The sequence below is a fragment of the Topomyia yanbarensis genome, chromosome 3 (genome assembly GCF_030247195.1).
Source record: "Topomyia yanbarensis strain Yona2022 chromosome 3, ASM3024719v1, whole genome shotgun sequence".
Taxonomy (NCBI): domain Eukaryota; kingdom Metazoa; phylum Arthropoda; class Insecta; order Diptera; family Culicidae; genus Topomyia; species Topomyia yanbarensis.
The window spans coordinates 171,244,691-171,267,052 of record NC_080672.1 but is presented as its reverse complement, the minus strand read 5'-3'; the positions used below and the strand labels follow the sequence as shown (position 1 = coordinate 171,267,052).

The 22,362-nt window shown below is 41.0% G+C and overlaps 1 protein-coding gene across 2 annotated transcripts in view; it reads left to right on the top strand.

Annotated features, from left to right (window-relative positions):
* LOC131688028 (uncharacterized) overlaps positions 1 to 22,362 on the top strand; it is a 338,374-nt gene that overhangs the window by 242,965 nt on the left and 73,047 nt on the right. The gene's annotated exons all lie outside the window — the stretch shown is intronic.

Sequence of the window (22,362 nt, the reverse complement as noted above, 5' to 3'; positions counted from 1 at the left end):
TTAAAGACTTTCGTCTTCCACTTTAGCTTGCCAGTCAGCCGGTAGCGAATCGCCTCGTGGTCGCTATGAGGATACTTCTCGCATACTCTCCAGTCTATGTTCGCCGTCAGTCAAGAACTACAGAATGTGGAGAAATTTCTCATGGTACCGTTATCCGTTTCGTGAACCAATAAGCTCCCAGTTTTGTCACGATACCAGGAGCCATTTAACTCCTCGCTTCGCCACGATCTACTCGTTGTAGTCCTCGGCGGTTGACCTAGCCTCCACAACGAGCCGATAAGTAGGTGTCGAGGTCTTCCGCCAATTTTCACTTCAAGGAAATATTATCACAAGATAACTTTTACAAATGAAAGTTTGAGAATTCCATTTAAAATATTAGGCATACTTTTGTATAACATATTCATTTTTTTAAATTTCTTCAAAATATCTCCCCGCTGCTACTCGACTGCTTATCATCTATTTTTATAGTCATTTGTTAACAGTGCTATCCTTGAAAACTATCCTCCTTGGCTATGTGATGATTTTTTATCGCATCTTATTTTACGTGAATAAGTAGTAGCTAATATTACTTAAATAATTTTCGGCTTAGTAAATTTTTGGTCGTATGTTAGTTAATTTGGCATTGTAGGATCCATGTGTCCGCCGATAGTGTTTGTTTGGTAGACGGTTGAACTGATCCAGGGGGAATTCAATGTGCGTGGGGAAAGCGCACGGTCTTGTTCGAGCAGTAAAATGATTATTGAATGTTGTATGACGATTGAGAGTTGACAGTTTGCGAGAGCGATTGAGGGTCAGTTACCAATTGCGGCAATCATAATAACAGAACGAAGAACAATTGATTTATTGTGATATCCTTTGGTTTGCCCTTAACCTTCCGGCGGTCGCGCTAGTGCACTGAGTGCACGGTACTCTGAAAATCTAGCGAAATTGTCTTAAGGATCTAGCGAGTGCTCGTTCAGTGAGCCATTTGCGCGACTTCCGGAGGGTTAATCCATTGAATCATGTTCATTATATTGTTTTCATTGTACTAGAAAGTTTCATCAGTATCGAAGATGGTCACCATTGTTGACGTTATTGAATCAATCTTGATGGAATTGCTTTTGGCAGAAAATATATGCAAAGTTATCGAAGTTCAACTGTATTTTCTCAAAAATGAATAAAACTTTAAGGTTTTCACAATATTGTTTTAAAAAGTTGACTCAAAGTAGGAAGAAAAAAAGTATGCAAGCTGTTGGTGTGGCCCAAAAAACTTTTTCGAATTTTCGATCTGTCACGTTACAAGTTATTTGTTTTTCTTTACATTTCAAGTAAAAATCAGTATTAATCCATTTTCATCTCAAATTTTTAAGCAATATTTTTCGCTAGTGATTGCCATTTTCGGAGCCTTGACCATATATGCCTAACGTTGCGCACCCTATAAATAGAACATATTGTAGGAAATACCCATATCAATTGTTCGAATATCGCAAACGGCTTAAAGGATGCAGGAGTTCATCTCTAACTCATGTGTTGAAATCAGTAGGATGAATATAAAATTCACGAATCTCAAATAACTACAGCGCCAGTTAGTATAGGTACATATCTCGACAATGCAATCCAGCTAACTATCCCACTGTTTTCTAGATCATGTAATATTTACTCTACTTGTTTAATTTTCAATTCAGACGCCATCCACTACAAACACAATTGCCCTATCGGATAACGCGCCGCTTAGAAGCGTAATTACAGATTGATGCTTCCGCCATGCTTTGTTTCGCCTTCTCTCGAGTAATGACGACGTCCGTGTCATTTCCTTACTGTACCTTTTTTCATTTCCTTCTTCTATACGGACGGCACGAGCCTAACCGTCACAGCAAGTCTCACTGGCACCTTGTCCCAACTGTAAATCAGGGACACAATTCCCAGCCCACTCAGTTCTACATTCTAGATTTGCCGTCTCTCTGGACGTTTTCAAGTGTTGTGCATATAATAGGCGCTGACTTGAGGCTCTCATCTCTTCCTGTTCAAATATCTTCTGCTCTTTAGTTACGGACTTTCTTGAGAAAGTTTCTCAAGTAACCCTTTGCCCTTCCATTGCCACTACCAACTTTCCAATTTGTCGTTTTCCGCTCTCTTTGCCTGGCTGATTTTTTTCTTGATCACATACACACATCTATAAACAAACCGTGGTCGTCTTGCGGAAGGAAGTCTTGATTCATTAGGAAAAAGGATTTATTTGGGTGTACCGGATGGAAAAGTGAAGTCCTTCGAAATTAATGACCAAGGGATTAATATAAAATGAAAATGCAGGAAATTGAGAATAAGGAGAATTTGTTTTGCATCTGACGAGGCTCAGCTGTTTTAAAAAGTCATACTATGGATCGTACGGACGGTATTTATAAGCTCGATTCGATTAAAATGAATTAGTGATGGGGACACCGAACAGTGAGCACTAATCAATAGGTCATTGGCTAAATTTATTCATCATAATCGAACGAATATACTAAGATGGATCAGAAGCCAAAAGCTCAGATAATTTGGTTAATTACGATTGACATTTTAGATTTTATCCAATTATGTTAAAAGGAAAACATAACAGTGATCATTGTCTAATTGAGTCAACCAAATTGACTTAAGGTAGAAAATGTCAATTCTACTACACTTACTATACGAATTGGGTCGAACAGTCAAAATATGTTCAATATTATGTAATACATCCGAGGACCTGACATGGAAAATAATATTCCCGGAATAAGTAGTCGAGAAAGGAAAGACAGTAATTTCAGAACCTTGTTATAAGGAATTTACCGTACCGTTATGAAATTATATCTCGGAACACATTTTCCATTTACGTCAGTTGGTTATGTAAAATGGTAGCGTGATCTAATCTTTCGAAATTCTCCGCACCGAGTTGTGCAGCGAGCAAGAGCGTAATGAGACCTGTCGAGCGGCTGTCGTGTCTTTGTGATAGCTACGTTACCTGCTGGAGGTATGCTCAGTATGATGATTCATGAAATCACACGATGCGGACTAGCACAACCTTAAAATGCGAAAAGATATGAACCAGGTTCAAGGAAAGCTACGCAAATCATCAAAGCGGTTTCCATGTCATTCCAATGAAGAAAAAAATCCCGGACAAAGGAAGTAAGGGGAATCTTGGCAGAAATTATTGTGCGTCTCGCTGCTACTTCATCAACAACCCTCGTCATATCCCACGCTGGCGGATTACCTATTCAAATTCAATGTCAATATAACGTGCTGTTAAAGCACTGACTGCACACTGGTAAAACGCGTGCTGCGACACGAACGAGCGGGACGGAAGCTTCATTGCATATAAAACAATTTCGCGTAGACTCCAAAAGTGGGAAGTCCCCAAGGCAACCAACAGTTGACCTTATTCATCGTACTCGAATGGTAGCGGCAGGCTAATTCACTACAGTTCGGAAAGTAGACATCTGTCGGGGGGAGGGAGGGTTGTAGGCAATGCGGCTGTCCGCCACTTTTACGGACAAAGTTTTTCTACATTGTGTTTTGCTGGCTCGAAAGAAGAGAAAAATTCTAGCTGGAATCACAAACAGAATACCGATTTTTTCTTACCCTCCCGGGTTTGTATGTTGAGACTAGGAGATATTTTATTTCTAATGGCTACGAGTATTATTTTAAGAGACGATATTTTAGAAAGGGGAGATGAAAATATAATTCGAACCGAAAACTGGAACTAAAAACCTTAGTTATGTCAAAATTATAACTGATAACATGTTGAAATATTAAAAAAGGACGAACATTAACATAAAACTCATTCTGAGTTAGTACTTACGACTTTTTGCACATTAACTCATTGATTTTCACAACATACATATATCATGGATTATTAGCAGTTTGATACATAAAGTTGTTAAATACTAACACATTTTTTTAAAGTATTTCAATTAATTTGACGGTGCTCAATGCGGTAGCTATAAAAACTTCTGGTACGTCTTTTAATGACGCTCGCATCCACAACGAATGGGAAATCTAGATAAATTGGACCTGTTCCGTCAGATGACGTAAATGCTTCTCAGCGTAGTTACCAGAGATGTCAGATCAGGTGCAGCCAATTTAATGTGCAGTGATTGCTACAAGCAACACGTTTTAAATATGGTCTCGTAGAATTAGCGGACAAATGTTCTGTACTCTGCGGGTGTCGCGGTCCAAGCGGCACCTTATAATTAGATTATAAGCCAAGCACTGCACTCAGACAGTTCCGATTGACTCGTATCGGTCGATAACAACTGGTATACATTGTTAGAGATTCTTCTAAGTATGTAGAATATTATGATAGCGTAATGAGCCTATTTTCGCTGCGTCTCTATTATCACCCTACCCATTTGAAGCCGTTAGTTGGAGCAGCGTCTGCTATCTTCGTTCAACGCATTGGATTAAATGGTAGAGCGACAATTGGGGCACTAGATTCGGGTTTTCGTTGCGCCAAATACGAGCATTGCACCGTTTCCAGAGCATTTGTATTATTAGATTGATTCTTATAAACATAAAAGCTGTTAATGCCAATTTATACGTATTCTATCGATTATAGACGGAGTAATTAATGAACTAGTAAGCTACCCTCCTTAATAGTGCGAAAATGCGCACTTTACCCTATATTCTATACCAAACAGTTGGACGTTTAACGAGAAATGCGATTGCATTCGGCTCAGGGTAATCTGTTAATTTAACCGATAGAAAGGTTACAATATTCGTGAATGATTTGGCGGTATTGAAAATGAGCTCGGGTTTAACGATGCTCGAGACATGGAGCTGAAAGGTGAAATCTACCACCACTCAATGACACTTCGCGGAACACTTACAGGGAATAGGCAATTTATAACATTTGGGCATGCATTTACGTTGTTCTCTTTAGATATACTGCTTGCAGCAAAAGAACCGAGCCCAAAACGAACTCAAAAAACTTAAGAACAGCACATAGTGGATACTACATAATGAAGTATGGGAAATATCAGATATACGAGTAAAACAATTTGTTTTTTCGACAGCATGGGAATGGACATATTTTTTTAATAGTTTAATAACGATTAAATCCTGTACTGGGTATTTAACGCTTGATTGACGAAAAATACAGAAAATTTACATAATCATTGTGAATATAGACACATTTTTACATTTCTTACAAAAGAAATGTATAGGATTCGCTCAAACTTTGTAAACTTTTTCCGAGGGCCGAGTCTCATATACCAACCGACTCAGCTCGACAAATTGAGACAATGTCTGTATGTGTGTGTGTGTTTTTTTTGAGAGCAGTAAAAAACTTTTCAGGAAAACCCTAGACCTGAGGAAAAATGTACAAAACCCCAATGTCTCAGGGAACGGGTTTGGGCTGCCATCACCCGACCCGCTTAAAAACGACTGCTCTTGCCCAGAACCTGATTCCTCCCCGGCACTACCATACGGCATTACTTCGTGGAGGGGTTTTTATGTGCATAGCACACACTCTAATTCAATTACTTACTAGTTCGTTTCTTCCGCAGGGTTACAGCCCCACTCCTCTACACACCACCAATTCTCTACCATTCACACAGACTGGCAAGTTCTGCATGGCAGTCGGAAAGCTGGCTGTGCGTCGAGGCTTAGTACTCCTCCCCTACGAATACAGTCTGGGCGGCAAACTTCAGACTGTCTAATTCACCGAGCCCTTCGGCTCCTTTGTGCCAGTTAGCACCGCAACTCCCTTCTCACACCATTCAGCGCCGTTTACTCGTTGAGCACCAGACTTGTTCGCGAACTACTCGGTCTATTCCCCGACGACGGATCTAGCCTACTCCGACGGAGAATTATCCGGCGAGAGAAGTTCTCTCGAAACCGAGCCAACCAACCAGATGTCGAGGTCAGTTCGGCGATTTCGGTGGAGCAGGGCGTCCGGTTCGCTGATGCCCCGACGACCTGCGACTGGTGGTATTTCGTCGCGGTCTACTCAGTCTAGCTCTCGCCGGTGGATCTAGCTTACGCGGACGGAGAGTTCCCTGGCGAAGGAGGCTCTCCCGATACCGATTCTTCTTTTGTTTTAGCACCACAATTTCTTGGGCCCTTTGGCTTCCTCTCGTGCCGTTTCGCTCTACTTTCTCGATGAGCCCGCCCTCACTTGTTCGCGAACTACTCAGTCTAGTTCCCAACAATGGATTTAGCCTATTCTCCTGCAACCGAGCGGTAGATTTCTCCTGATTCCGATGTTCGTTTTTGTGAGCCATTCAGCTCTCCGCGTCTACTCGATCTAGTCCCCGGCGGTGGATCTAGCCTACTCAACGGGCCATACAGTAGATGCTGAGGTCTATCCGGCGATTCCGGTTGGAGCGTAACTTCCGGTTCACCAGCGCCCCAACGACCCACTGCTAGCTCTGCGACGCGGTCTACTCGGTCTAATCCCCGGCGGTGGATCTAGCCTACTCATGAGCTACCCGGTAGGATGTCGAGGTCGGTTCAGCGAATCCGGTGAAGCTTGACGTCCGGTTCCCAGGCGCCCCGACGATCCAACTCGGTGCTACGTCACGTACTACTCAACTGGTCCCCGGCGGTGGACCTAGTCTACATAGTTGGAGAGTTCCCCTGCGGCGGAATTTCTGTCGAAACCCAATTTGCGGCTTCTTGTTGGTCTCTTCGCCACTTCCTCTGCAGCTCGGAGAGTATGCTCGAGACTAGTCTGTTGACAGCGTCCCAGGTATGTTCGTCACAGCACATCTCTTCGACGATATTCTCCACTGTCATACCAGGTATACACCTACGAACTTCTTCGAATTTAGGGCATTCGAAGACCACGTGTTCCGGTGTCTCCTGCACAGTCGCACACTCCGGGCAAAGGGGTGACGAAGCATATCCAAACCGATGCAAGTACTTCCGGAAGCATCCGTGTCCGGACAAAAACTGCGTCAAATGGAAGTTCACCTCTCTATGCTTCCTATGTACCCAGGCCGATACATTTGGGATAAGTCGGTGGGTCCATCTTCCTTTCTCCGCGTTGTCCCACTCCTGTTGCCATTTAGCTAATGAGTCCGCTTGAACCAGTCTCCTAGCGTTACGTGCATTTCTCCGCTGATTGCATTCCACGTCCTCCGCCAGGGTAATGCAGATGGGGATCATTCCGGCGATAACGCATACTGCCTCCAAAGATATTGTTCTGTAGGCACTCGCGACTCGTACGCAGCACTCCAAGCAGGAACCCCATATCGGAGTATCGATGACGAACCAGTAGATAGCAGACGTCTCGTGCTGCTTCTCGGACCGCCGACGTTTGGCATGATTCTCGCTATTGCGTTCGTTGCCTTCGCCGACTTTTCACAGGCGTAATCAACGTGGTTGTTGAAGCTCAACCGGTCGTCGATTATAACTCCCAATTACTTCAATGCACGTTTCGATGCAATCACGTGCCCTCCGACGTCGATCTGCATCCGTTGAACCGATCTGCAGTGATCAACAACACCTCCGTCGTGGTGAGCTATTTGCAGCTTGACCCCGTTTATCCAGCTCTCGATCGCGTCTATTGTCTCCAGCACCGACACCTCCACTTCCTCAAGTGTCTCACCCATCACCGTTAGTGACACGTCGTGCGCTCTTCAGGATATGGCATAGATAGTCGGGAACCCTCATTCTATGCAGCGCTGCAGCAATGGTTTCTCAGCTGGCACTGTTGAACGCGTTCTTCTCATCTATCGTGACCACAGCGCAGTATCGATCTCCTCTTCGCTTCTGTTTAGATGACTTCTCAGCACTCTCGAGCACTATCCGAATTGCATCCACTGTCGATGCTCCTTTGCGGAAACCGAACTCGAAGCATCTTGGACAGTCCGCGCTCACCTTCCGTGAATTTCGTCAACCTGTTAAGAATGATCCTTTCCAGGAGTTTTCCGAGTGTATTAGGAGGATAGTGGCCTTATTCGACGCCGATGCTTGCTCAGCTGAATCTGCCCTCTGCGTTGCCGTATCGTACTCTTTCACGGCAGACAGTAGCGCCTTCCGGATTTTGATGACCATCTTCTTAATGTTTTTGTGGACATTGTTTCTCGTGTGGAGCTCCTCCACCAAGTGCCTCGCTACCACTACCTTTGGCATTTGTGGGGTGTAGCTCATGTGTGCGTGTGTGTGCGTGTGTATGTGTAATTATCTCAGCAATGGCTGAACCGATCTTAATGAAATTAGTTTCAAATGAAAGGCCTAGCGTTGCCATTTGACACTATTATTTAGTTTTTTTCGATATGTTGTTTACTTTCATTTTGTCAAAACATTACAGGTTTTTAGTAAATAGCTTTCGAACAAAGCAATGTTGTCCCACAATCTGCTCATAATTAAAAACCTTGTGAAAATACCTTTCGAACAAGCTATATATTGTCAAAATCCGTTCACGAGCGACGGAGATATTAAACATTTTGTATTTTTATTCCTCGCTTACCAATTTTCACTAATTAAAAATACAGAGTATTGCTTTACTGGTGTTTTAGGGGCAAAACTAAACCGATTTTGAATATTAGGGTATGAAAACACATTTACGTGATTCAAGGAATTCGATTTTGAAAACATTTTGTGAATTACTTCTATAATAACTAAACTATTTCTCAAAAATCAATATGTAAGTTCACTTCAAAAACAAAATAATGTGTTCATAATTCAATTGATGTTTCAATGGCAGTCACAATTAGTAGTGAGGCATTGGATAATTCAGCACACGTTTCGTTCGAGTTTTCCATATTGTACAAGTCAATTAGCGAGGATTACAATCAGAGTGCATTGGACAGTGGTTGATCTGACTAAATTTTTGCCATCCTGATAGTTTGAATCATTTCTTTTTCACAGTATTGGTTTGTGTAGGACCTATTTTACCATATTTCCTGAACGAGAATTCTGAACGAAACAATATGCAAGCTATAAGGATGACTGGAAAGAAACTGCATTGTAATCAATTGAATGCACGCCTTTTATCAAATATTGTATATTAACAATATAGTCCACTCCTGTAAATCCCATACTAATCACAAAGGACATAAATGTAATGCCATCTGTGGACGAAAAGGGTTTTTAATCTCAATAAATAATCATTCTGCGATTAGCGTGCGCCGTAGATTGAAATGTCATACGCGCCCAAGAAGTATAGAAGAGAAAGGTGGGCAAATTGCACGGCTCACAGAAACGAGGCTTGCTACTCCGCGAATTGACAGTTTTCGGAGACGCCAGAGAAATCGTTGAGATAAACAAACAAATTTCTCGAAAGTTGTTAATTGACAATATTTGAGCTCTTATGATGGAAAAAATAGTGTGCAATGGATTTTTGACGTAAATTACACCATAATTACACTAGACACAGTGGATAATCAATGCATCTATGTGATTATTAGCGTAAATCGGGAATTTAGCTGCATGCCATAGAAAACATATCCCATCGTAATTTTCTGTTCACAGCAAAGGTATTGGATATCGGCATAGCTTCCTTGTGATTTATCGGGTGTCGATCATTCGTTAGCAGCAAAGAATATAGGAATTTCATGTAATTGTTTTCGCCGACGATTTCCATGCCGCGCGCTCGTTAAATGTTTACACTTTAAGCCGTGCACTGATAAAATCAAGTACCCATTAATGCGTAGAAAACATCTCATTTTCAATAAAAGTGGAATAACCCATTAAATGGGTAAAGCGTTTGTACCCATAAATGAGTACAGACCTTGTACGTCAACCTGGGTATGTTTCACCCATTATTTTTCGCAGAACTGTTACAACAAAATGCGTAAAAAATACCCATTCATGAAATTTGCGCCAGAATGAAAAATACTGTCAATAGAATTATTTCTGAATTAAAAAAAAACATGAAATAACATTCATTTCACATTATTGTTTCCTCATAAAAGTTTAGGAATCTAGATAGAAATCCTATTCTAAAACTACTTAACATAATAAAACCGCCAACTGGATATATTTTTGATGGCTAGATCTTTTGGCTGCTCTAAAAATGCCGAACTGGCGCATATTTTCAACATCCTCAGTAGTCTAAACAGACGTTGTTTTCGGAGCATTGCCGAAATGTTCCGTTTACGCCACGGACTCCGATGCAGGGCGATAATTTGCAGGTTCCACTACGATTCTAAGTTTGCAGGTTAACTCGCTTGAAATAATGCTTAAGGATTTTTCACCCATTATCAAGATCAATATACCCATTGACATTACCTCATCGAGTAGTTGTGAAATGGATAAAAAGTACTCATTGTTAGAAACAAAAAAGCCCATTTTTTTGACAGCTCGAATAACTTCCGAAAATGGGCAATTTGAATACATAAAATGGGTAAAGTTTTTTTACCGTGTGGGCAAATTGTTCATTTCCTAACGTGTTGGTATTTGTGTGTCTGAAACCTTGAGTATGCTGCCAGGCCCGCGCAACGTAAGAATCAACAGATGGAAAAAAGTGCTGCCAGGCCTGCGCAACGCAATAATCAATAGTTGGAGCTCAGTGTAAAATATATCGTGGGTTTATCGGTGTTGAGATAAACAAGAAGTATCACTTTCTGTTAGCAGCAATTTATTTGTCAGCTCAAGCTGAAATCATCAAATTTAGTTTAAGGTTATGATTTTAATGTGTGTACCTTACAATTTAGTGTTCTTCTCCCAAGTAATTTTAAGGATCAGCAATCCAACTCGGAGTGTGTGAAATTAACTGTAATTACAATCAATCAGATTATAATAAATTCATTCTTGATATAATCGATACTACTGTCTGTTTTCAACTCACGCAAATACAATGTATAGTGGCCTTCTTGGCAATCGACACTTGGTCTTCAATCCAACGTGGTTCGCCCACCTAGTTAGGTAACTATTAGTTTAAGGTTTCTAGATACTAAGATTTCATTTTTTCATTTACTTATAGGTTTAGCTTAGCTTTTAGCAATTAAGATATAATGTAGTATAGGTTTAGTTTTAGTATAGTTCACTAGTTTTAGGTTTCGGTTCACTAGCAACACGTAAATAATTCGCAATCTCGCAATATTGTTTCCTGTTGTTTGACACTACGATCGACCTGATATCCTCATGCCAAACCGTACTGATGACAACTATTTAAAGCGTCGCTTTGGTTGGCGCTTTCAAAGGGCCTGTACACTTTCATGGCGAATCGGTGATGGTAACATCCCGGCCCCCGTAACTCTGCGTATTGGAAGCAGTTTTACCATTTTCTTGAACATCTAAGATCGCCAGCTTGCACACAGGACGCACTAGAATGCCTGTCGTAGTCTGGATCAGTGCCTTACGAACTCTCTCATCTGTACTTCGCCTAAGTTCTACCACCTTTCCACGTATCCAATTATTCCGTTTTTTCCCATCTGCGATGAATACCAGATCTCCCACTTCGACTGCTCGCGTGTCCTCAAACCATTTTGTTCGTCTACATATAGTTGGAAGGTATTCGCGAAGCCACCGATTCCAGAACAGATCTGACTGGTGGCGAATCTGGTTCCAGCTAGATCGAAGGGCCAATCGGGAATCCGTTGGGATTGCGGCCGGTTGTTTAACTCCAATTGAGCTTCCCAGTAAGAAATGGTTAGGAGTTAAAGCCTCCTGCTCCGCTGACTCCAAGGGGAGGTATGTTAAAGGTCTGCAGTTCACGATACTCTCGGCTTCTGCCAACAGCGTTAGGAACGCCTCATCGTGTAACTTTCTTCCACTGTCTATACTGAACATTGCCGTCTTGATTGAGTATACCATTCGCTCCCATGCACCACCCATGTGGGGAGCTGATGGTGGATTGAAAACCCATTTGGTATGCTCGTTGGTGAATGTTTCAGCCAGCCCGCGATGAATTTGCTCCTGCAATATTCGCTCAGCACCCACGAAGTTGGTTCCATTGTCTGAGTACACCTGCAAAGGTGCTCCACGTCGTGCGACGAATCTTCGGAAACACATAATGCAGCTTTCTGCGCTCAGGCTGTGTGCGACTTCTAAATGCACTGCTCTTATTGTAAGGCAAGTGAACAGTGCCACCCACCTCTTCACGTCACTTCTCCCTGACTTAACCAATATAGGTCCAAAAAAGTCCAAGCCAATGTAGGAGAATGGCCGAACGAATGCGGATAATCGCGCAGTTGGTAATGGTGCCATCATTGGGGTTATTGGTTGGGATTTTTGTATTTTGCATCTCTGACATTGTCGGGCTATTTTTCTTATAGTGGTTCGAAGATGAGGAATATAGAAATTTTGCCTTACCTCGTTCACAACTGTTTCGTTGTTGGCGTGGTGATATCTTCGGTGATAATCGTCCAGCAACAATTGGGTGACTCGGTGTTGCTTGGGAAGAAGGATGGGATATTTCACACCGAACCCAACATTCACTTCCATTGGAATTCGCCCATTTCGCCGGATAACACCATGTTCATCCAATATAGGATTTTGACCGTATAGCTGACTGCTCTTACTAAGAGTACCCTGTCCTCGCGTTGTCTTCAGGATGGCACATTCATCAGGATAGCTTTCTAGTTGGCATAAACGCAAAATAGAGTTTTCCGCAGCAATTATTTCGTCTTGTGTAAGGCATCCTGTGAAGCGCGACTGTCGAGCCACCTTTGCGTTGGAGAGAAACCGGTATACATATGCAACTGTTCGCAGCAGCTTTTTCCAGCGGGAAAACCGTTCAAACTGTATAATGGGACGTTCTTGTATAACTAAATGAACGTAGCAAGGTCTAAGCTCTTCTTCTGTGCGCATTTTCTTAAGATTTGGCTGTTCCGGCCACATGCGTTCGTGAAGATACAGAAATTCAGGTCCAGTAAACCATTGCTTCCAGTTGAAGCCTGGGCTATAACCCCACTTCGTAGCTTTGTCTGCAATATTTATTTTAGTAGGTACCCACTTCCATTCGTCTACTTCGGTTAGAGTGAGAATTTCTCCTATCCGACATGAAACGTACTGGCTGTATCGTCTGCTGTCAGATCTAATCCACGCCAGAACGATTCTTGAGTCTGACCAGAAAATCTTTTCGTCAATCTTTATGTTGTGGTTCTCCTCTATGAAGCGAGCTAATCGAGCACCCAGTATAGCGGCTTGCAGCTCCAGGCGAGGTATCGACAGCGGTTTGAGCGGAGCTACCTTCGTTTTAGCTGATACAATGGCACATGAGATTGTGTTTTCCGGCAAAACGAAGCGTAGGTAAGCTACAGAGCTACATGCCTCTTCACTCGCGTCTACAAATATGTGTAGTTGGGTAGAGAGCTCGGCTGATGGGTTGAAATTCATCATATAGCATCTAGGAATTTGAATGTCAACCAAGGAAGGGAGAAATCCTATCCATTTCCTCCATAACTCGTACTCTCCATCCTCTATTTCGTCGTCCCACGATATTCCTGAGCGCCATATTCGCTGGATCAAAATCTTACCATGAACAGAGAATAGTGCCAATATGCCTAAGGGGTCGAATAAACTCATGACGCACTTTAAGACTTGTCGTTTTGTCGGTCGCTGTTCTTCTGCGATTATTTTCGCTATGTCTTCTCGCATCTGTGTCGAAAACCCGAGTGAATCTGTTTCAGTTATCCACAACATGCCTAGCACTCGTTCTTTGTTATCGCCTTTGTCAAGATCCAAATTTTTGACAACTGTTTTTGAAGGCGATTTGAGGTGATTCAACACTTCGGGTGCATTGGACAGCCAATTGCGGATTTCAAATCCGCCTTTCTGGTGGATCATCGTTACTTCTGTCGTGATAAGCTTGGCCTCGTCAATGGAATCGAAGCTATCCAAGTAATCGTCGACATAGTGTCCTTCGATAATTGCTTCGGCTGCCCTAGGCCACTTATCAGCAAATTCCTTTGCATTTCGGTTCTTGACGTACTGTGCAGAACACGGTGAACATGTGGCCCCGAAGGTGGCCACATCCATCAGAAAAATATCCGGCTTACGGTTTGGATCATCGCGCCAAAGAAACCGCTGGGATTGACAATCCTCCGAACGAATACGTATTTGGTGAAACATTTCACGGATGTCTCCGCTCACTGCTATGGGTCGTTGACGAAAACGAAACAAGGCACCTGGTAGAGAGCATAGTTGATCGGGGCCTTTCAGAAGGACCGAGTTTAGCGATATGCCGCATACGCTTGCCGCGGCATCCCAAATCAATCGAATCTTTTCGGGTTTCCTCGGGTTTATCACAGCTCCTAGCGGCAGATACCATATCCTGCGAGGGTCAGCCCTAGACAGTTCACTTGCTGATGCACGATGGGCGTAACCTTTCGATTGGTACTCTTTAATCTGCCTATGCAGATTGTCTTTCAATAATGGATCTCGTTGCATCCTTCGCTCCAAGCATTCTAGGCGACGTAATGCCATATGGTAGCTGTCTGGTAGCTCGAAGTGATCATATCGCCATAAGAGACCTGTTTCGTATTGACCATTCACCCGTTTTGTTGTACGTTCGAGAATTTGTCTTGCTCTCTTTTCGTCGGTTGGCTCCAAAGCTAGAGATAATTTCACCCCTGCATCTTCTTGGCCGAAATACTGTTTCACCATATCATGCAAGCTTTCCTCCGGTGCATCCAGAATGTGGTAGGTTACTCCAACTGTGGTGTTCTCATAACTTCCACCATAAATGCACCAACCTAGGCGGGTCTTGGCGGCCACGGGGTCTCCATCACGTCCTTCTCGATACTTCAAAGGCAACGATAGTTTTAATTGGTCTAAACCCAAGAGGATACGCGGCTGAGCGCTCTTATAATCGTGTATTGGAAGGCCTTTCAAATGTGGATACTGCTCCATTAATTCATTAAGTTTGAGTGATTGAATGGGGAGATTTAGTTCAGACACGGTTCTGGCTCGTTTTACTTGGAATTGGTTTCCTGTATTTTGTCCCGAGATACCGAACGAAACTTCTTGAGAGCCTGACTCACAACGAGTTACATTGCCTGTCCATTTCAGAATAAGTCCGCGTGATGGTCCATTTTCTCCCAATTGTTCCGCTAGCGACCGTTCCACGAGTGTCAATGAAGATCCATCGTCCAGAAAGGCGAACGTGTTAACAGAACCCATTTTTCCGTGAACTGTTACCGGAATGATTCGAAATAGTGCCTTTGGTGCTAGATCTCGGTGAGTAAGACTTTCTGAAGTTGTTGCATTTTCAGGTTTACTATGTAGGAGGCGGTGGTGTTTGAACTGACATCCATCAATCCCACATTGGATTGTAATTCGACAACGTCTTCTACCGTGCTGGTTGAGACAAGTGCGACACAATCGGTGGCTATTAACTTTTCGCCATCTTTCCTCCACATCCATGCTATTGAACAGTTCACAATCTTTTACGCGATGATTCACTTCTTCACATACCAGACATTTACGCGCAGGGCTGTCTGCCTGCGAACTCGTCACCATCTCTTCATCCGCCTCGGAGTGAGCATGAAGGAATCCACTATTTTGCTGTTTTGACTTGGGGTCCCTTTCTGAACGACGGTGATCAGCCTTACAGTCAGTAAGCGATGTAACTTGGCTAGCTGCGGAGACCAAGTGCGACATGAAATCAGCAAAGGTTTTCAAGGTGACGGTGTGTAGTGGTTGTTTATGTACAGCCCACTGGAGTTTCAAATGAGCTGGAAGTTTCTCCTCTAGCTCTTGAAGAAGAGACGGGTTTGTCAGATGAGCCTCCTGATTCGCTGCTATAAGGTGGTCACAGAGACTCTGCAGCTCCATTCCGAACTCCACTACTGTGTGTAGTTTTTCGATTTTTGGGGCCGGTGTGTTGCGTACCCGCTGTATTAAAGAGTTAATGAGTAATGCAGGACGGCCATAAAGCATTTTAAGTGTTTCCATCACTTGCGGCACGGAGCTTGGAAGAAGCAAGCGACTACGAACGGAATCTAGGGCCATTCCTTTCAGACAATGTTGCAATCTAACGAGATTTTCTGCGTGACTAAACCCACAGCACTCCGTCGTAATATTGAATTGGCTTAGGAACACTGGCCAGTCTTCTGGGTTGCCACTGAATTCTGGTAGGCCGCGAGACATTACGCGCCGTGCTGCAATCTGAGTTGGCGATAGATTACCAGCGTACATTTCTCCTCCGGCTTGCTCATGACTCAAAGTGTTGCCCTCCTGTTTGTACTCTGATAGCACAGGTGGCAATACCTCTCTGATTCTAGCACCATGCTGTCGGGAGATGGACCGTTCGCTGCTTCCAGAAGGTGCGTACATAAATGGTGACGGTGGCTCGGGAGTAGAGGCATGGTGCGTAGATTCTGACTGCTGGCTTCCAGACATGGAGTTTTTCCTGGGGGAGTTCGGTACAGTGTATCGAAGTTGCGCCACGAGTTTCTGGGCATCGTTCCGATATGGTGCCTTACCATTATTAGCTGTACTGTTGAGAGCGTCCTTTGCATCGTTTTGTATCCATTGAACAACCCTTTCAACACTGTTCCGACCCCTACTTCCTCTACTGACAATACTACCGCCATCACTTTTTGTATCGATTTGAACTTTCTTAAGTTCATATTTCTCTTGAAGAAAGGTTCTCTCCATATTTTCCTCCTCTTCCAGCTTCTTTCTATCGGCAGCTTCTTGTTCTAAGATTCGCCTTTTCTCCAGGGCTTTCTCCTGCAAGAACCGCTTTCTTTTGATTTCTTGCTCCTCCTCTAGTCTTTGGAGCTCCAGTGCGGCGATAGCTGAGCATCGCGACGATACAGTCCCTGATTCACTACTCACGACTAATGGCAGGCAGCTTGTGCACGTCCAATCGCGATGTTGAATAGAATCGGTGACACCAGCGCAGGTGAAGTGGTACCAATGATCACAATTGTCACATTGAACCAACTTTTCAGCCCAATCAGGGCGATTGCATACGGCACAGCTGCTGTTGTTGTTTGCCATCACACTGCTCGGTATAGGATCGTAGAATCCAATAAATTCTTGAGTTTGTTGAGATAAACAAGAAGTATCACTTTCTGTTAGCAGCAATTTATTTGTCAGCTCAAGCTGAAATCATCAAATTTAGTTTAAGGTTATGATTTTAATGTGTGTACCTTACAATTTAGTGTTCTTCTCCCAAGTAATTTTAAGGATCAGCAATCCAACTCGGAGTGTGTGAAATTAACTGTAATTACAATCAATCAGATTATAATAAATTCATTCTTGATATAATCGATACTACTGTCTGTTTTCAACTCACGCAAATACAATGTATAGTGGCCTTCTTGGCAATCGACACTTGGTCTTCAATCCAACGTGGTTCGCCCACCTAGTTAGGTAACTATTAGTTTAAGGTTTCTAGATACTAAGATTTCATTTTTTCATTTACTTATAGGTTTAGCTTAGCTTTTAGCAATTAAGATATAATGTAGTATAGGTTTAGTTTTAGTATAGTTCACTAGTTTTAGGTTTCGGTTCACTAGCAACACGTAAATAATTCGCAATCTCGCAATATTGTTTCCTGTTGTTTGACACTACGATCGACCTGATATCCTCATGCCAAACCGTACTGATGACAACTATTTAAAGCGTCGCTTTGGTTGGCGCTTTCAAAGGGCCTGTACACTTTCATGGCGAATCGGTGATGGTAACAATCGGTGTAATTTGTTTTGCATCAGCTGCATTTCAGGGATGCTGCTTTAAACTACTAGAATATTCTCCAGCTGCGTTAGAAAAAAATTATCCCAAATACATGTACTGCCCAAAAAAGCATAAGAGTCCCATATTGAAAAACAGCAAGCCGAGAAAAACACTATTGAAAATTTACATTCTCATTGAGCCTTATGGATGGGACAACCATGTTTTGGTATTTTTTTCGGCATTTACATAACAAACCTGGTAATCTTATTTATTCATTGTGATGCAGTGGTGATACAGAAACATCAACATCATAAGAAATACCATTGACTAAAATTTTCAAATGAATTACACGTGAATGTCACATTGTTTTACTTATAAATTTCATTGGCAGAAGAATCGGTGAAATCAATTGTTTTACATGTAGAAATGCACTACATGTTTTTCAAGCGAAAGTCATGTGGAAAGTTCAATAGTATGGCAATGATCATTCAATGGATAAATATGTCATATTCACGTGGAATTTGTTTGAATTTAATTTGAAACACCACATGAAATGGTTTTTAATGGATTTTCATGTGAAATTCAAAGGGAAATCATTTCTTTTACTTTTTAACATGAGAACGCACATGAAATTGATGTTTAATTGCATATGGTTTTATCGTTTCGATTATTTCCAGTGTCCCTAATCTAGAAATGTCGTCACCTCTACTATAATGTAGGGGAGAGAGGGTAACAATGAAACACATTTTTTCTACAATTTAATTTTGATGATAATACATGTTATTTGTGTAATCAAAAGTGATACATAGTGCCACTATGTTGTTAACTAATACATATATTTTTTCCAGCTGGTAAAATTCACGGGAAATAACATTTTTTGGATAATAAACAGTTGGTGGTAAAATGTATCAGTGTGCCCCATGGGTAGGAACTATGAAACACGATGTCATCTATAGTGAAATATTCTACTTATAAATTTTATTCTTTTGTTTTGACGAAGAATGATCCTAACGCTTTGAATTAAAGTTATATTGAGGCGAAAATCGTTTGTTTACGAAAGAATCCACTATATCATCGCGTAACATCGAACCACCATATATGCATATTAGCTGCAATCCTGAAATAAGAGACAATTTCTACAAAATTTGGCCAAATTTACTAATTTTGCACTATATGAGTAGTATTTAGTGTGGAAAATCGGAACCCATTGACATTTTGAGACAGACCACAAAAACAAACAAAAATCACTGTTCCCCATACGCCATCGTTTCACAGTTACCCAATGGGTCTATTCATGAAAATTGTGAAATCACACAGAACCATGAGTAGTTACCAAAAAACTTTGTTCGCGGCAAATGTTGAGCATAAAATTTGCTATAAATAGCAATAGACTAAACATTTATTCAATGAATGGTAATTCATAAAGATGGAATAATGTTTATCATTGCAAATTTACTCTGGCTATCACAAAACAAACAAATATCCATTAAAAGAGATAGAGTTATCAGATCTCTTCCAAAATATAGCAACACGTGTAAAGAATTAGAAATTGTGAAATATGAGGGAATTAGACGATTCCGATCATGCATTGTGATTTTATTGCGAATGTTTCATAGTTCCTGCTGATCCACTGTTACCCTCTCTCCCCTATTGTGTTGAACTGAGAATTGTCATTACGTGCTGCAAAATTTACAGTGTACTAGTAACCTTTTGTGCTATGGTGGCGCCAGTGTGGTGTCTTCTAAGAAATGCAGAAGTGAACCATATTGTTATTTTATAATATTTGCTTTTATGCTATCGACATAGCCTAGACAATTCATACTATTTATTTTAATGCGAATGAAAACTTTGAAATATCTAGGGTGGGTGCTCCTATAGTTGAGGTGTACCAATAGTTGCAGTAGTGGGTTATACGCCTAACTAAGGTACCAACCATCAACAAATATTTTTTTATCGATTCATCGCACTAAAATTATGCGACAATAAAACTGTTATCCTTGAAATTTGCTCAAATAACTATTGAAAAAAATGATTTTCTTAGAATTTTGAGCTCCCTTGCACCTATAGTTGATGTAGTGTACCTATAGTTGCAAATCCCATAAGAAAGCAATGGGATCTGCAACAATAGGAACCGAAATTAGCGATTGCACCACTATTGGTACATGTGTTCCTATAGTGGTACAAGCGGTTTTGAATACATAAATTGGTTATCAAGCCATCTTTATATTTTTCCTATGAAGTAGGGACTGAAAGCTTTCGTTTAATGTATTAACATTGCCCATAGGTCTATTAATCGATTTTTTATCAAAAATTTTCCTTAAGTATGCGACTATTGGTACATCCACCCTACTTGTATCTTTTACGAATCGCATTCTTCTTCTTTCGCTCTTTGTTCAAGGGGCTTGAAAGCACATGTGACCTTGTCTCATTTTACTATATTCAATTGCGCGTTCAATTACTGGACCTGTCTAATTCTATTCAGCACGATTTTTTTCCGGGAATATGTGACCAAAAAGTAAATTTTTAATTCCAAAGCAAATTGAACTTTCCAGGTTCCTGATAACTAGTCCTTCAATAATATAGAAACACCAGATAATCTTGAAATGACGCCGTCAAGTAAAGAAGCGTTAAAACGAAAAGACTGAAACAAAAAAGGGATGGAAGCTCTAGAAAGCCCATTGTATATTAATTAGGCTTTTCTCAGAAGATAAAATTATCAAAAACATTTCAAATTTTTTGATGCAATTGTTCTCAAATTCAAGTTTGGGTTATCTATTTTCAAAAATGTTTTTTAACTTTAACTTTAAATATTCATTGCATTTTAATTAATTATTTCATTCAGCACCTTTTCATTCATTTTGTTCATCTACCTTTCATTTTATTTACTTTATTCTTTTCATCATTTGGATTCACTCTGATCAGTTTGTTCTTTTCGTACATTTTACTCATATCATTCATTTAACTCATTTTATTCACTGCATTCTATTCATTTTTTTCCAGTTCATACATTTTTCCTTCATTTCATTAATTTGAGTATTTTTTCAGTTTTATTCATTTCATCCAAATAATTTATTGACATTTGTCATTAGAACAGGCTTAATATCGTACGGGCTTATTCTTTGTCTGCTGCTAATGAGGGTCGAGTTTAGGCAGCTTAACTACGAATCAGCCGAGTTCACTGGTCGGTTGTCACGGTAAAGATAAACACGTTTACCTTTATCAGGACACATGCTAGTGAACTCGGGTCGTTCGTAGTTATGCTGCCTAAGCTCGACCCTCATTAGCAGAAGACAAAGATTAAGCCCGTGCGATATTAAGCCTGTTCTAATGACCCTGCCACTTCTAGTTTTCCGATCTGTTTACTTCACATCCTTGCTCTCACTTGAGTACTATAGCTCTAATTTTCAGCTAATATAATTTGATTCGTGTGTATTATAATTTTGATTTACATTAATCATACTACTCATTTTATGAATTTGAGCACCTTTTATTTCATTTTTTTTTCTTTATTTTTTATTGCGTTCATTTTAATGATTTTCTATCATTTATTTAGTTTATTCGAGATTTTATTCGTGCAGGACTAGAAACTGTTTTCATCTCATCTCTAGTTGGGTGCCTACTTCGCATGAGTTCTGCAAACTAATGAATGATCCAGTAGTTATGTGTGTAAGAAATGTCCCCAGTGTACACAATACTTCTTTATATTGATGCAACATGATCTCAAATTACGGTTTACGTGCAATTTGTGAGCAATGCATCCATGGATGAGTGGAGTTTGCTATTTAACTTTAAGGTGTCCGTCTTAGGCGCTGAAATCGTGATCTGTTTTTTTTTCAAATTAAATGAGGATAAATCATAAAATAAACCATAATAAGCGTCGTTTCCAAGTACACACTAAATTGTTGTTCAAAAATCGATCTGTAAAAGAAAGTCAATGTAAACACCAAAGTAGCGAACAATGGAGACTCTACCAAAGGCGCTAAAAGATTAGGGTCCTGTCAGTTCCATTCAGGTCTATTCACAATATTCGGTGTTGTTCTTAAATGAAAAGTGAACAAAAAATAAAACATAAACGAAGGAATGAGTTGCACGACACGAAAATTTTAATTAAAAAGTCCCCAAATGAGCAAAAAATGGGAAATTTTTGTCAACTTTATCGCTTGTTCATTCAATTGCGTAGAAAGTCAAATGGATATAGATATGAGGTCATGGGCAGTACAGCATAAAGCTGTAACGAAGATCGTGGAGAAAACTAGATCAATTGCCATCGAGAAAACAACCCCATGGCGTACTGTAAAAATCGAAATCTCCTAGATGCCGGGAAAAGTTCCGCAATATCACAAAGTTGCCAGTGATCATCGAGCCGTGCACTAAGTTGAATCTCTAGTTGAAATGACAGATGAAACTTTTGGAGTTCCTGGAAGCGTTGAAAACTTAGTTCATCTTAAATTTTTAAGAACAAGAGCTGATTATTTCGACTTTGGGTCAGACTGCCTCCAGCTGGTCTATTTGCGCTGTGATTATGCGTATTAGACGGGAAAAGGCATAAAATACCAACAAAGAGGCACAATCGCAGTAGCTAAAACTGGTTGGCGTTATTCTGTTGGCTAATGTTGGCACGATCGCACGCATTTAGTTTTCGAAAGTTTTGTTAGCAGCTAAGGCAAGCGTCACAACAATTAATTCAACGTTTATTCAAATTGCTTGTATGTATCTGGACACGTTTAGGTTTTTAGTTTTCATTTTCTTTGAATCGCTGTTATTTCTAGTTAGAGCTTGTCAAATTTTCATTCAGTTTACAGTAATTAAAGAGCAGACTAACAGACATAAGACTATGAAGGAATTCTT